The sequence below is a fragment of the Cupressus sempervirens genome, chromosome 7, assembly GCF_028749045.1.
Source record: "Cupressus sempervirens isolate cs-2001-9-10 chromosome 7, ASM2874904v1, whole genome shotgun sequence".
Lineage (NCBI taxonomy): Eukaryota > Viridiplantae > Streptophyta > Pinopsida > Cupressales > Cupressaceae > Cupressus > Cupressus sempervirens.
This window is the reverse complement of record NC_143124.1, coordinates 490,377,019-490,393,376: the sequence shown is the minus strand read 5'-3', so window position 1 is coordinate 490,393,376 and position 16,358 is coordinate 490,377,019.

Here is a 16,358-nt window from a genome sequence, read left to right as displayed (position 1 = left end):
TCTCCTTGAGGAAATACAAGAAAAGCCACCTCCAATAGTCGATAAGCCATGTCATCTAATCCAACTATGTGAAGTAGTTAGTGATGAAGCTTCCCCATCTATAATATCACCCCCATCTCCCATAGCTATCATCCCCATACCATCCATCAAATTGCTTAAAATCCTTCCACTTCTCGTAAGCATCAAATTCCCACCACCCATTGAATCGCTCCAAATCCCATCCACATCTCCTCCTCCAACCATTATCCAAATCCCATATAATGAACCTCATGCATCCACTCCCATCCATTCCTGTCGGGATCTTGTCCAAAAGCATGTTGAAATATCCTCCGATAGAATAGTAGATCTCACCATCCCACTTATTCCCCTACATGATCCACTTTTACCATCCCCTCCATATCTAAATCCTACCATCTTACTTACTCCATCTCAAGATCCCTTTCCCTCAGCCCACCCAACTCAAGATCCTATCCTCCCATCTCCTCAGCTTCATGATCATACATCTCCCATAATCCATGATGATAGATCCATCAAAAAAGAACTAATTATCATATCCGAAGCTCCAACTCCTTCAGCTAGTAATGGACTCACATCTTGTATTCCAAATAATGAACATCATATTGAAAAAAGAAATGAAAATGTATTTCTAGATGTTGGTATCCCCGATATTCCTGCATGGTCCCAAGTCCTTCCATCTCCACCCCAAAGTTCCCATCCATCTTATTCTGCATCTATTTTGGGCCCTCATCCTACTCCTTATCTCCAACCCTCCATTTTGGGTCCATATATCCCTTATCTAAATCCCACACCCTTTCCATCTATTTTGGGTCCTTACATACCTAATATGAATCCTTTATCCCCTCCATCTACTTTGGGACCTACACCTTCCCTGTTTCCATCTATTTTGGGCCCATATCCTTCCTTCCCTCCATCCATTTTGGGAAATTATATCCATCCATATCCTATTTTCCAATCTATCCTTCCATCCCCTCAAATCCACCAGCTAGATCATCACAGGTGCTCACCCTTGAATCCCTTCCAACCTTTAAACCCTATCACTCCATCAATTATCCCTCCATCTCCTCCATGCTCTTGTTCCCATCCCATGGCTAATAGAAGCATATTGGATGCCAAAATACAAAAGCATAAATCCAAAAATCCACAAAAATCCAAGTCTCAACATGTCCCTTCTAAAATACATGTTCCAAACAAGAAACATTTAATCCCAATCAAAGAAAAAGTCAAGAGGCCACAAAAGCCCCAACTCAAAAAGTCAAAAATCATGTGGATACCCAAGATGCTCATAAAAGAAATGCATCTCAAAGAAAAATCTCAATTGGCATCCATTCATGCTACTCAAAAAGCCTCATCCATCCATCCTTCATCCAAATCCCCATATAAGCATCCTTCATCCCCCCAATCCAGTTTTAGTCCATATGCTTCTTATCCTAAATTTCCCATCCTCCATCTTCCAACTCTACTTTTAGTCCTTATCTTTCTCTTCCTCCATTTTCTCCTCAACATCGCTCAAAACCATCTTTTCCACTACTTTATCACCTCTCAAGGTGTGTGCCAATGATGATCTTTCCATTTTCCTCATCCATTTACCCACAAGCCTTCTGTCTTCACATCCATTATTTGTCAAACTCCCACCCACCATTCCACTTGTTCAATCCAATCCTTTTTCATCCATCCTACCAACATCTGTGAGCCAAAAATAGCTGAAGAAAGCCAAAATCATTCTAGCTAAGTCCAAAGTCAAAAATTCAAAAAAAATAATAAAGAAAAATACAGCGTCCACTAGTGAAAACTTGGCAATTCAAGCGCCTTGAACAAGTACCATGATGAAAACTTGGCAAACAAGCATCATGCATAATCCAACCATCCCCAGCTTAGCCTATCACCCTCATGCTTTTGGTCATCTCTTGACATCCAACTCCATCTTCCAATCTATCCACCTATCCTCCACCCTCCATCTTCCATCTCACACCATCCACTTATCTCCTGCAGCTTCAACCAACCATCCCAGCTATCATCCATCTCCCTAGCCCCTTCAACATTTTCCATCCTAGCTTCAATCCTATCACATCCCTCATAAGACCTCCTTCCACATGTTATCTTCTAATTGGGGGCACTATATTCCTTGGAGATCTTGTCTTGTCCATCCTCCCTTGTCATTGGTATCTAGTTCTAGGCTATCCTCATGCAAACCCTATGTCATCTCTTTATATCCATCATAATCCTATCTATCTACCATCCTATCCAGCCATCTCATCCTGCTCCTCTAGCTATCCTTGGTTTCAAAATCTCTCATCATTATTGGATGCATCCTGCCAAATCCATATCTTTCACTATCACCCCACCCTTAGCTTTCACATCTTGCACAACATTGAACCATCCCACTATCCTATCATCCTAAGCTTTTGCCTGCTTGTAACTATCTTGGTCAGCTTTAGCTTGTAAATGTCTTGGTCCGTCAGCTTGTACATCCTCTTTAGCTTAGTACCATTGTATCTATCCAGCGTTCATGTCAGTTCATCCTTGATCAGCATCTTGCACCCATCGCATATCTTGGTTAGCTATTCCAATGCATCCTTTAGCTAGATTTCCTGTCACCAAAGTGTTATCTTTCTTAGTTCAGCTTGCTAGACACATCACTCATCCAAATCTACCAGCTTAGGTGCTCTTCGATAGGTCCTTGTAGGATATAGCTTTCCTCATGTCTGATCTTGGTCCGTTAGTACCTCATCCTACCCATCTCGTTGGCAAACAGTTCTCTTTTGGATTTTTGCTTTCTTTTGATTTGGACTCTTCCTTGTTGGGTCTTGAAATATCTTTTCCAAGAAATCTCCTTGTTCCCTCCTCAAGGTTGCCACACTCTTCCATATCATGGTATACTGCGAATGGGGCAATCAGAGTGTAAGGTCTTGATCATGTCTTTTGTTTATTTTTCTTTTCTGCTTGTAGGTTACCCAGTGTCGGTTCCACGCTGCTTCCTTTAGGAATCATGTGTGATGCTAGGGCAATCCTCGCGTGTTTGTTTTGAGTAAGTTCGTCAATCCTCTGGATAGTTGGTGAAAAGGCCTTGATGTTCTTGGTAACCTTGGCAATTAACCAACAGTCCTATAGAAAATCTAGTGCTCAACTACATGGTGGTACTTCTCTTTGAAGTATCCCCCCACTCAAAAAGCTTCAATGGTTTTCCTTCATCTCCATTGTCCCCCATCCATATCCAACATCCATCTCTCCTACCCCAGCTTATGTATCAGTATCTCTTTGAGTCACTCCTCACCTTTAGCTTTAGGGATCCACAATCCTAGTCTTAGGGATCCACCAATCCAAATCAATCCACCAAACCTCATCTTTCGAGATCCACAATCCTAGTCCTAGGGATCTTTGAAACCCATCTTTCGCCAATCTGACTCTTTGAAATCCTATTGCATCAGCTTTATAATCCCCTCATCCATCTCCCTATCCTGGATTCCTTTTTATAGCACTTCGCTCCTTCATCCTCCACCTTCCCTATAGTCTTAAGCTTGCTTCCTCTTGTGCATCTGATTCTCCTTTATCATTCTCCCATAGTGAGAGTTTGAGCTAATTCAACCCCTTCTCTTTGCCAATCTAAGTTTCCTTGCTCATCTGAGATTCTTGTACTTTTCAAGAAGCCATCAAGCCTCGCTTTCTCTCCCTGCCGCCTTCTTGAGGAGGCATCTCACAGTCCATTCTCTCCTCTTCTGCTCTAGCCTTGGGCATCTTATTTTCTTATCTTTGATGCCATGCCACTTGCGGCATCACATCAAAGAGGGGCAAAATGTAGACACCTAAAAACCTTTAGAAAATAAAGTATTTTTATTTTTTGAAAAATTTTTGATGACATCATCATTTATTAATTATTTATTTATTTAATTAATTCATTTATTTTTATGCCATTAAATCCCTTTATCTTAATTAAAAATATTTAATTAAGGAATCCCTCCCAAAAATGTTTAAATCTTATTTAAACATTATTTCCTTATTTATTAATTGTTTAATTAATAAATTGACCAAAAAACCCAAAATAAATTAAAAAATTTATTTTTTGCCCAAAACTTGGCCAATTTCCTTAAGACCACTAACCTCTTCCAAAATCTACTAATCCTTCTTTAATTTTGATTAAAGACTAATCCCACCATTTCCTACCCCTAATCCCAACTCAAAATATCTAATTAAGATTAAATATTAATCCTCATGTTTATTAAAAAAGTTTTAATAAATATCTCCTCAACCCAAACCCTTGAAATAAATAAAACTTTATTTATTTCCTAAAAATCTAATTTATCCTCATCCTAAGAAGTTCTAGACTCTTCTAGAAAGTCTTCATCCTCATCCTAGGAAGTTCTAGACTATTCTAGAAAGTCTTTATCCTCATCCAAAGTCTAGACTCTTCTAGAAGATGTCTTTAAACCTAATCCTAATCCCCTCCTAACCTTGTCACATTCCCTAAACATGGGTTAAGACTTACTAACCCAAGCCAAAGTTAACAAATATCTCCTCCTTCACCCACCCTCATTAAATGCCATCCACTTGCCTATCCCTAAGCTAATCCTAAACCATCCTAATCCATCCTCTAATCATTTGCACAAGCCTAAGCAAGCTTAAAACCTTCCTAATCAAGCCCAAGTCAAAATTCCTCTCATCTCCCTCAAAATATCCCAACCATAAAACTTTATGAAGCCCACAAGGTCATAAATGACTCTTCCAAGCCCTTTTATTGCTCTTACAAGCGATTATGAGGGTCTTTATGAAGATTTTATCCCTTGAGCCTCCTTTGTTGACTCATCCTTCCCCTTTCCTCCATCCTCTCACCTTGTGACATGTGTCACTCCCTGATTGGCTGTAAGGAAGCACAATCCATGTGCTCTCCTCTCATGCAATCTGAGCCCTCCATGAGCTTTTTCCCATCCTTGCATCTTAGCCCTCAATCCCTCAAGCCTCTTGCCTATAAATTGGATCCTTCCCCTTTGCAAAATAACACAATCCATGAAGTAAAGTCATAATGCCATTTTAAGAAGCCATTTTACATCAAAACCATACACTCACACCCAAATTCCAACTCCATTTGAAGCCCTTTTTGAAGCATAAGCTTGAGCATACATCCTATCTATTTAGACAAAGCCACTCAACAAGAGAGCTTCTTATTGAGAGAGCCCATTAATGGCTCATATTCTTAAGTGAGAGCTCATCTTAGTCTATCTTGAATTTTATGAATTTTGTTTAGTTTGTAGAAGCTTTATTTAAATTTAATTTTTATTAGCATACTAACATTGCTCACATACAGCTTGATCATCTTGCAAGAGTGGTTTAATAGGAGAGTATAAAGCCAATTTCTTAATAATGGATCCATTAGATATGGTCATTTTTCCTGATTAGCACACAATACAAGCATCTATTGTAGCTAACCAAGGTTTTCCTAGGATAATAGAATAACCTCCTAAAGTTTCTTTAGGTGATAAAATGACAAAATCCACTAGATACTCACAAGAATCCAAAGTAACTATGACATCTTCTGTCATTCCATCAGGTTTGACTATGGAACTATTTGTAGGATAAAGTGTGGTAGGAGTTTCTCGAATACCAATTATATTAAGGTGAAGAAGTACCTCCCTAGCCATAACATTAATAGGTGTACCTAATTTTATCAAAGCATTCTTCACATGTAATCCATTGATATGTACTATGATAACTAGACTCCCTAGATCATAATATTTTAGAACTATTAATTTGTTCAACAGAAGGTTAGATAGTTGTCCCATGACATGGAAAGTTTGTGGGTCTTTTTGCTTTCTACTAGGTTTTTTTATAGATGTTTCTTCAATATCTTTGGTATATGTTGGAATTTCCTTGAGGGAATCTACCAATGGTATTTTGACTGTCATTTTTTTCAATAGAGTGAGAAATTCTCTTACAATGGGATTTTAGGAGGACTTGATGTTTGAGCATGCCTTTCTGGAAATGGTGGTGACCTAGCTATAAGAGGTTGTTATGGAACAAGAAGGGGTTCCTCATTCAAGAATTCCTCAGAATTAACCTTTTTTATTACTAGTCATTTAGGATTTGGAAGAGTGGTACCAAACCTACGGTGTTTATCATTGATTGAATAGGTTTGTTGTTGAGTATAATTAGAAGAATATATTTTATTTTGAGCAATCACATCATTCAAATTTGGTGTTGGCTAGATAGGTAAGTGAGTTTTTTTGTCTGGATAATTATTGGATGTAGGAGGAGGTGGCATTAAAGATTGTTTTTGAGTTTGTTGCAAGGAATTATATTTTGCTAGGCTATAAGTGAGATGATTTTTTCCAATTATTTTGTGGGGCTTACCACTGATTAGATTGTTGCTGCCAATTTTAATTAGGTTGTTATTGTGGAGGGGATTGCAAGTTTGGTTTTTTCCATTGGTTAGGTATAGGATGTTTCCAGGATTGGTAATTCTACAAAGGTTGAGACTAAGGAAGCCAAGAAGGATTCTAATGGTTTGGGTTTGAAAAATTAGGATTCCACCATTGATTATTTAAATTCTCAAAATTTTGGAGAGGTTCTTGATGCATACCATATCTCTGAGCCCATGATCTCCTTTGAGAGACGTACAATATATCTCCATTTTCATCAATTTCAATAAATTCTATTGGCATCTGCTATGATTAATTTGCCAAATTAGCAACCATCTTGCACTTGAAATTTGTCTTCTTCTCCTAGTAGTGAGAGTAGAACTTAGCTAACATAGCATCAACTCCTTCATGTTTCCTTCTGGCTTGCATTGTATCTAACTGGGTTGCAACATTATTGATAATGTCTTTCTTTAAATGAAATAAAAAATATGAAAGATCCACTTTTGATACACTAGCTCCACTAGTCTTCAAGGAATTAGAAAAAATTCCTCTTCTATTTTTTATCCTGGCCCTTGAATAATTCTTCCAATATCTCTTGATAGCCTCCCATGTACTTTGTGTAATATCTCCTCCAGCCATTAGGTCCAGGGCTTGTACAAAAGTCTCCTCTACTCCCATTAATAAAAGGTGCTTTTAATATGACTCATTCAACTGATGTTCAGTATTCCTTTGTAAATCATAAATGAATCTTGAAACATAATCTTCAAGAGTTTCATCTTCCTTTTGTTGCATCTTGAAGATATCATCTCCTCCCATACTCCCTCTAAAATAATCTTTGCATTTGGTAAGAAAAACATTCTTCATTCCATCCTAGTCCACTATAACATTAGCTCCTAAACCCATGAACCCTATTAGGGTTGCCTCTTTTAGAGTAGAGAGAAACAATTTTAGTGGATAAGAAGTAGTTGTGTAGTCATACCCTCTATAGGGAATGCCAAATTCAATGAGAAAAGTTTTAGGGTATTGAGTAATTAAACCATAGAGCTTGGGAAATATGGAAGCAGGGATGTTTTTATGATTACTATTATCCTAGAGATTAGGTATGGGAAATGGAAATGTAGGCTGAGCCATTGTGGGTGATTGTGGGGGATGTCCTTGCTGGTAAGGAAATGGCTAAAGGATTATCCTAATATACAAGGGCAATAAAAATATTATTCAAACCTAATGATTCATTTGATGATGATGAAGGGAGTCTTACTACATGATAGGATGCAAAAGGATTTTCAAATGGTAGCTTTTTAACAACAACTAGATTTTCTTCAAGGGGTCATTATTCTTTAGGATGTTGATCTTCTTGCTCAAGATATATAATTTCCTCTATTTGGAATGGGTCATTTTGAGGAAGAAATCTCCTAAGAAAATCTCTTCATGTATGCATGTAGATAAAGTAATACTAAGTTGAACTTGGAATGAAACTTGAACAATAGATTATGCATACAAACTCCTAAAAATGACCCTCAAAAAAGGTTTAAATTGACACCATCACCGACAATGGCACAAAAAATGTGTCATAAAATGATTGAACTAGAAACTAAGGTTTTTGCATATGGATTTTACATCCAACATAGTATGCAAAACTATCCATTAGCCCATTTACTTAATCAGCCAGGAACATAAACTTGAAATGATATCTACAAAGTATATGCTTTAAACCTCTTTAACTATCATTTTATATCCTATGGAATTAAGAAAAAAACACTTAATCTATATGTGAATGTAAGAAACCTTTAGCTAAATTTCATAAATGAAATACAAATATGACTCTATAGTAGTTTCCTTTGTTTCATGAACAACTATTGGTTTTGTTACCAATGGTTGTAGGAACAATATAGATCCTACTTAATCTTGTCACATAAAAAAATAATTCCACCAACTAGGTTCACTCACCAAATGGGCCCCTTAGATAAGTGAATACATAAAAATATAAAATTCAAATACTTAAACACAATAGTAACAACTTGTATTGATATCAAATCATAGAATAGTACAAACTAGAAATGATAGTTTCTATTTGAAATAAATGATATTGAAATTACAATCTTTGCTGAAATATATTTAGGGTATGATTCAAAATCTTATTTAAAGAAAATACAAAAACTAACTTCCTTAGATCTAGCTTCAATAATGAGAACTTAACAATGTAATGAATTATTACATCACGGTACACATATCAATGGAATGAGTCTTCAATAGACACATGACATAATGGCTTCTAGATTTATATAACAATTCAAAGTTAGGCTAACCTGATCTTTAACCATTCATAAATGTTAGGTAACTACATAAATATAATATTAGTTCCTTTGTATGCACTTCTTCCTTTGACTTATTCCTACAATACATTAGTACACATGCAATAATTTATAGCACATATTTACTTCATTAATTCATGATAGACATTTAAGGCATATATCAATCATTTCTCACAATTCATAGCTATAGGAACCTACCCATTAAAAGTTAGAAAGGAAAAACGTGTGCACATCTATAAATCATACAAATATAATCTCATTCTTCTATATAAGTTCTAACCATAGTAGTATATCAAGGAAATCATATAGTGTCATGAAACTTATAGAAAAGCAATGCAATATAGGTTTATAAAGAAAATTATAGTAAAAATTATTTCAAATTAAACATTAAATATCTTGTATAAAGCCATAAAAACCCATAGACTTATGTCATTCCTTCAGCCCATCAAACACTTCTTGGGGTTGAGAGAGATACTGAATTTCCTACACTAGTTAAGTAGTTGCTTTAGGTCTATGATGTGATTTCCTTTATTTTTTGAAAAGATGGTATAGTAATCCATGTAGATTATGATATTTTTTTTTTTTAATCCTTTCAAAGCTCCATCCATGACTCATTGAAATGTGGCTCCAACATTGATTAGCATGAAAGGAATTCTTCAATAGGTAAATATTACCCGCTTCATTGTAAATGTTGTTTCCAATCTATCCTCTTCATCCACCATTAGCTGATTGTATCTCAAGTACCCATAAAAAGATGAGACCATCTTATATCCATTAATAATTTGTAGTACTTTGTCAAGTGAGGGTAGTGTATAATTTTCTTTTTGAGATGCTTAATTTAGATTCTTAAAGTCTATGCATATTCAAACCTCCCCACTATTTTTTCTCACTAGCACCAAATTTGAAACCCAGTAGAATAATGAATAGGAAAAATGATCTTGGTGTCTAATAATTTATGAACTCCTTTCATTATTAATAGTTAAATGATTAAATTATGGACCTCTATCTTTGATGATAAGTCTTGGCATTAGGTTTCTAAGGGATGTAATATAATGTCCCCACTAGCATGTATAATAATACCCACAAAACCAATGCTAGAATTTATACAATAATCAATTATATTTCACTATTCTATCCTCTATCCTAATCCAACCTTAAAGACATCTTCACATCAGAATCAATAACCCTCTTGAGGATCATTATACTCCTAGTTACTTTTCTATCTTCTATGAAGTGCTCCCTTTAAGGTCCTTCCTAGAAGAGACATCCTCTATCCAGGACCCCTGACATGTATGCATATGTTAACATCTATAGAATATTCCAGCCTTATAACCATATTAAGATCACTCTCTTTCCAAAGAGACTCGCTTAATCTTAAGCTATTAACCATATTAGGATCACTCTCTTCCCTAAAAATGGAGTCTATTGATCTTAAACCATTAACAATTAAGTCATATGTCTTATCCATTTCAAATTTCATCTTTACATAGACATATGTATATGCATAAATTTTCCACAAGTATGATTTATTAATATAAATAAATTCATAAATATAACTAAACAAATATAATTTAAAAAAATTCCTTACTTACCTTCCTCGTTTCTTGGTCCATGTGGCTCTATCCTTAGTCAACCCTTCAATGAATTATTCCTACTAGAATATAACTAAACAAATATAATTTTAAAAAATGCCTTACTTACCTTCCTCGTTTCTTGGTCCATGTGGCTCTATCCTTAGTCAACCCTTCAATGAATTATTCCTACTAGAATATCTCAATTCTATATTTTCTTTCTAAAATTCTTCCTTTTCTATTTGTAAGGAAAATATAAAATATACTTTTTTATTTCTTCTTTTCCAAGAGTCACAACATTTCATAATACAAATCCTTTATAGAAAGTTACTTCCTTATTTACTTCATATCACTTTCCTCTTCCATTTTTTCCCTTTTGAACTCCTATCTTCTCCTCTTATTTTGTTCTTCCTCTAAATTAAACTCTCATCCCCTTTATATCTTAATTTTAAGGAGGCATGTCCTTTTGTTAAATATCTCTAGACTTTTCATTAGATTTAATTACTTTATCTTACTCTATATTATTTTATTTATTTACTTACTCATTTGTGTTTATTATTGTTATTTATTATTAAATTCTATTTAGAAAGTTAACATACTTTCTACATTATTGTCTATTGTAATTAATTTTATTTGTTTATTTTTTCATTATAATTTTATAATTATTTAAAATATCATCCTAAATATTATTTTATTGATAATATAGATTAAATAATTATCATTTCCTAAATTATATTTTAATATTTTTTTTAATATAACTTTATTATCATTATTTATTTAATAAAATTGTATTATCTTAAAATTCTATTTTAACATGGGGATATGACATATTGTGTATAATAATGTTCAACTCATAAGTCTTAAGTTCTTCATAGATTCATGCAATACAATCCCTATATTCTATGAGGAGACATAACATTTCATCTCTTTTTTGGTTATTTCATGCTTTCCCAATCTTGACCATTTTGGAATCATCTTCATTGCCCAAGTTGTAAGAGTCACATCCAATGCTTCCTTCTTCCTCGGGCATCCTCTTATGGCATATTTATTCATCTTGATAAAAAATGCACTCTAGATCTACCATCCCTTTAGGATAAGCATTAGTTTTCACATTTATGATGTCATCCTAATCTTCATCTCTCTCTTCTTGGCCATCTTTGAATTTATCATTGAATATCTTGCCTTAAAAAAAATATTATACAAGATGAATTATAGAATTTTTTTGTTATCCTGGAAGACTTGAAAATTAGTGATATTATCTAGGATATATGGGGCAATCACTAGTTCAACAAGAAACTTTTAAGCTTTTTCTTCTCAACAAGTTGCAATGCACTATCAAAAATAGAAAGTACATTCACAACCAAATTTCTCATTCTAGGAATGGATTTGATGTTCAACATCTCAAATTCATCAATCAAATCCTAGACTCTCTTGTAGTAAGCCATCAACCTTTTCACGGTGTAATAATAAATCACCTTGACTTGTCAAATTACTAGTTGTAAATATCCTTCTACCACAAGTGTTTTGTCATTCTTTTCAATTGGGGCCTCATATTATGCCACATTGTTAGTGTATATAAATTGTAGGCTCTAGGAGACATACTAGGATTTACCTCTAGGGATAATCAACCCAATCCCAATGTTGGCTCCTTGTTTGTATTTGGATCCATCAAATCACAAAGTCTAGATCCCATCTTCTTTAGGTATTTTGTACTTTTGTTAATCTGTCTTGACCTTCCTAATTAATTGGTCTTTAAAAGATCTTTTCTTGGGGGCTCATTCCATCTTTCCTTGGAATTTCCTACATGTTCTACTCGTAGTGGCTTCAGATATAGAAATAGTTTTTCATGTTGTTTACCCTAGATTTATTCAATCAATTCAATGATCTTGGAATTCTAGAGCTCAAGATGCACTACTACTGAGACCCAACCTTGACCTTTCACAAAATATCACCTACTATGAAAAGTGATTAGTCTCTTGATGGGAGAGGAAAAGCCATCATCATCTAAAGATGTATCTCTATATGATGTATTAAGATTATCTTCAATTTATTCTTCCATAAATATGTCTTTTTTTGCATTTGATCTTTCATACAAAATTGAATTGTTGTCAATATTATATTCTCTTATTCCATCTCCAAAAGTGTCATTTGTTGTCTCATTGTCCACCCCCAAGAGGTTGTTAAGTTTTGTGCTCATTGATTTTGTCAATTGGATCAATACTCTAGTGATGGTATATTAATATCTCAAGCATTTGAACTCTAAATAACTAGTACAATGTAATTAGGATAATATGGGGAGTAGCAAGATGTTTGGGTTTGCATCATCCCTTAGATACTACAAATTAGTAATCATATTATCTATGAATTGAGTAAAAACTGTATCACATGGGGAGAATTCTAGCAACCATATAGTGGGGCTACTATTAGACATTTGTTCTTAAGAACATCAAGTGCCAAAATTCTATAGGATCTTAGGTCATATTAAAAAAAAATAACTTTGTTAAGAACATTATACTTTGTAATCATTTTCTTTAACTTAGGCTCAGCATTGATCTTGATTTGGTTGTTGAGTGCTTTCCATGGTAACCAAAATTGGGTGAGCTTAGTAGAGAACCATTGTCTTAAACATCTAGTCCATTACCTTCTAAGGAGCATGTCATAAGTTTCAAGAATTTTTATGACATGAATATCAATAACATCTTGAATCCTAGGATGTATAGTCAATTGGATGTACATATCTTTTAGCACACCAATGACTTTCACCTAAGTCTTGTCAAGTTATATCACTTCCCAATTGGTAGGTTGTGGAGTGACCCCTAGCCTTTGAGAAATTGAAGCTGGAATGACATTACATGAAGTATTCAATCAATGAGGCAATTATGGAAATTTTTTCCATAGAATCTAATGCTTAATAGGGAGGGTGACACTTTCACCTTATCTTTGAACATGGTGGGAATAACTTCAATGGTGTTGACTTGAGGGATTGGTCTCTTTTGGATACTTGTATTGACAAAAGCTTGAGTGTGATCCAATGTTTTCAATAAGGCTTCTCTTTGGCTGGGATAGTTCTGTAATATGGCATATATCAAGATATCTTCCTTAACCCTTTTCAACTCTTCTATTGCATTGTACTTCTCAATAGGCCATGCTGAAATTTTGGTCATAGTGGGTATATTGGTAGGCATTTGGGAGTGTTATGTTGGGATAGGAACATGTTGGGGCATAGAATTATTTCTAGCCCATCAATCAGGAGGAGTAGGTTGTAATTCTAGAGGAATTACATCTATCAAAATTTCTCTCTAACTCTACAAATTGTAGGTGTTCTAATTATCATTGTAAAAGGTAAGCATTTTGGCTAGTTTGGGATTTTTTTTCTTGTTGAATGGAAAAACAAATTCCTCATTCTTTGAGTCTTCTCCCTTGACATTTACTACAATTTCATATGACTCGAGTAGTATCATGTTAAATTACAAGGGATGCATGTCATTAGTGTCTCAAGAATTGTGGCTTGGGTCCTAATTACCCCCAAAGAGGACATTGTTATTTCCATTAGAGACACTTTATTTTATATCTGCCTAATTAATTTCAACCAAATAAATATTTTTGTTACTATCTATAGGAATCCTCCCATTATTTGGGTGAGTACTTCATTGTCTATTATATCGGACATATTTACTTTTGTGATCTAGGATGCTAAAATTATTTCCTCAAATGTTATTCCCATAAGAATTAATTTTTTTTTTGTAATTCTTCCCATAATTTTTGTTATTTGAGGAAACATTAGAGCACTAAAAAAATTTATTTTATCCTCATGACAGCTATAGATGGATGAGCTCATTTGTTATTTGAGACATAGTCTTCCTCATCTACTAAGATTCAGTCATCATGTTGTTATCTATTTCAGCATGCGTCATGATGTTTTTCTCAAATGTATTATTTTGGAGGCTCATACCTTGGATATGTTATGGTAGGGGTATGGACAATGACTGCCTACTACATTGGTATGGGATTCAATGGGGGAAATTAGTTTGGCATTAATTTTTCTCCCATAAGATAAGATGGGATTATTGTTACAACATTGGTAGGGATTACCATGCTTGCCCCACTATTGGGATTAGCATTCCTTCTGAAGATAAATACCTCTTGGATCACCTTTTCTAACTTGTTGATATCCATGGCAGGAAGCCTATAGATGTGAGTTGATTGATGGAATTCAAGTATATTTGTACTACAGCTCTGAGAGGTACTCTATAAGGGGATACAACCTCTAGTACATCATGTGGAAATGTTGATTAAATCAAGAGATGGTTTTTGAGGGCCCCCTCTTGATGGATAAAAATTGGTGGTGTAAGATAGTCTAATTGATAAACATTTTAAACTAGTCCAAGAACAATTTCTCAAAAGCTACCCAATCTATGATGGAGGTCGATGATAAATTTATGTACCAATTGAATGTTATTTCTCCCAAAGTGTATGGGAACAAATGGAGGACCATGTCCTCATGCTAAATTTTATTCCCATTTCACATTTCCCTAAAAAAATTAAATTGGTATTTTGTTGCCTAGGTTTCTCCATAAATGAATTTTAGGCAAAAACTTTTAGAATTTTTAAATAGATCTTACAACTGACCCTACAAGTTGACTAGTGAATCCTAAGAATTGGCAAAGGAAGCCATGGTAAGAGTGGTTGGTAGAGAAATTTCCTATTGGTGATGGTTGAGAAAAATGGTGTACAAAGAGGTAGTGGAATATGATGTAGATAATGATGGAATGCTTGGTTTGAACAGATGGAGTTTGGGGATCCCTTGGTTGCTATGAGGCCTACAAAAATGGTTGAGTTCCAAATACTTGTGTTTTTTAGGCAAAGACCTTAACACTTGCTAAGAGGGAGATGGTGGATCAATATTTTCCAATTTGCAAACCTATGAAGTTGTGGTCCTACAAAGTTTCACACCAACGAAGTTATGAACATATGAAGTTGTGAACATGCAAACTTGTGAAGTTGCATACCTATGAAGCTATGAAACTACACACATTTTTAGGCCCTACTTCTAGAACCTCTTCTATTAAGTGTAATCATCAATTATAATGGGGAGTATATTAGCATTATTAGAGATGTGATTTTGTGGTTATGTGTTGTATTCATGATATATTTTATCATTGATGTCAACATGTGTGTTATTCTATGTAGATTACTTGAATTGCATAGGAAGATTTGTTTTGTGTGGTTGATGGTCAATGAATTATGGTTTTTCCTCCTAAATATATTTTTTTTAATGTGTAAGGATGCTACACATAAGTGCATGTAAGGAAAGATAGAATCTTGATAGAGTTGTACTATGTTTTCTAGAAAGCACCTGCTAGTAAATCAATAGTATCATTTGATTGAGATGGAATTTAGTTTATTGCATCTGAAGAATAGTCAAAGATAATTTAAACATGCTATGGATGAGATACAAAAAATTGATATGAAGTTTGAAATGACATATTGAAGATTTTATAGAGTATTATTTCATGTAAGCTGACTATAATTGATATCATTAAGGATATTTTAAGTTTATATGTAATGTGTCTTGTAATATCATAGTAATGTCCTATATTATTATTGTAAATTGAGGAATTATTTGGCGCAAATCAATAGTTATTTTAGAAATTGGTATAAAGGAAATATTGTTTTCTTGGGTTAAATCATCATAGATGGTCATATGCATTGTAATTTTGGTTTTGCAAACTCAAATGTGAATGTCTTTTGATCAGAGAAAAGATTGATGTGGATTGATGTATTGTGAGCCTCAATGGAACTATATTGGTAAAGGATTCGTTATTTAGTTAGTTAAGAACTTTTAGACATTCTTATTTGGAAGATTATCTAGTAAAGATTTTTTTTAAAGGCTATTTGTATAGTGAGTTTAGTTTCCCTCTTTTTAACTCCTAATAGGGTTAGCATGACTCCAAATAGGTTTGGAATCTCCTAACAGGGATTCAAAGTTCTTATTACATATTTTATTGACTCCTAAAATGATCTATCCTTTCATAGGAAGCTTTTATATTAGTACATCCTCTTGTGGCCATCATTCCCACTGGGGTTTTACCTCTGATCATGTGTTT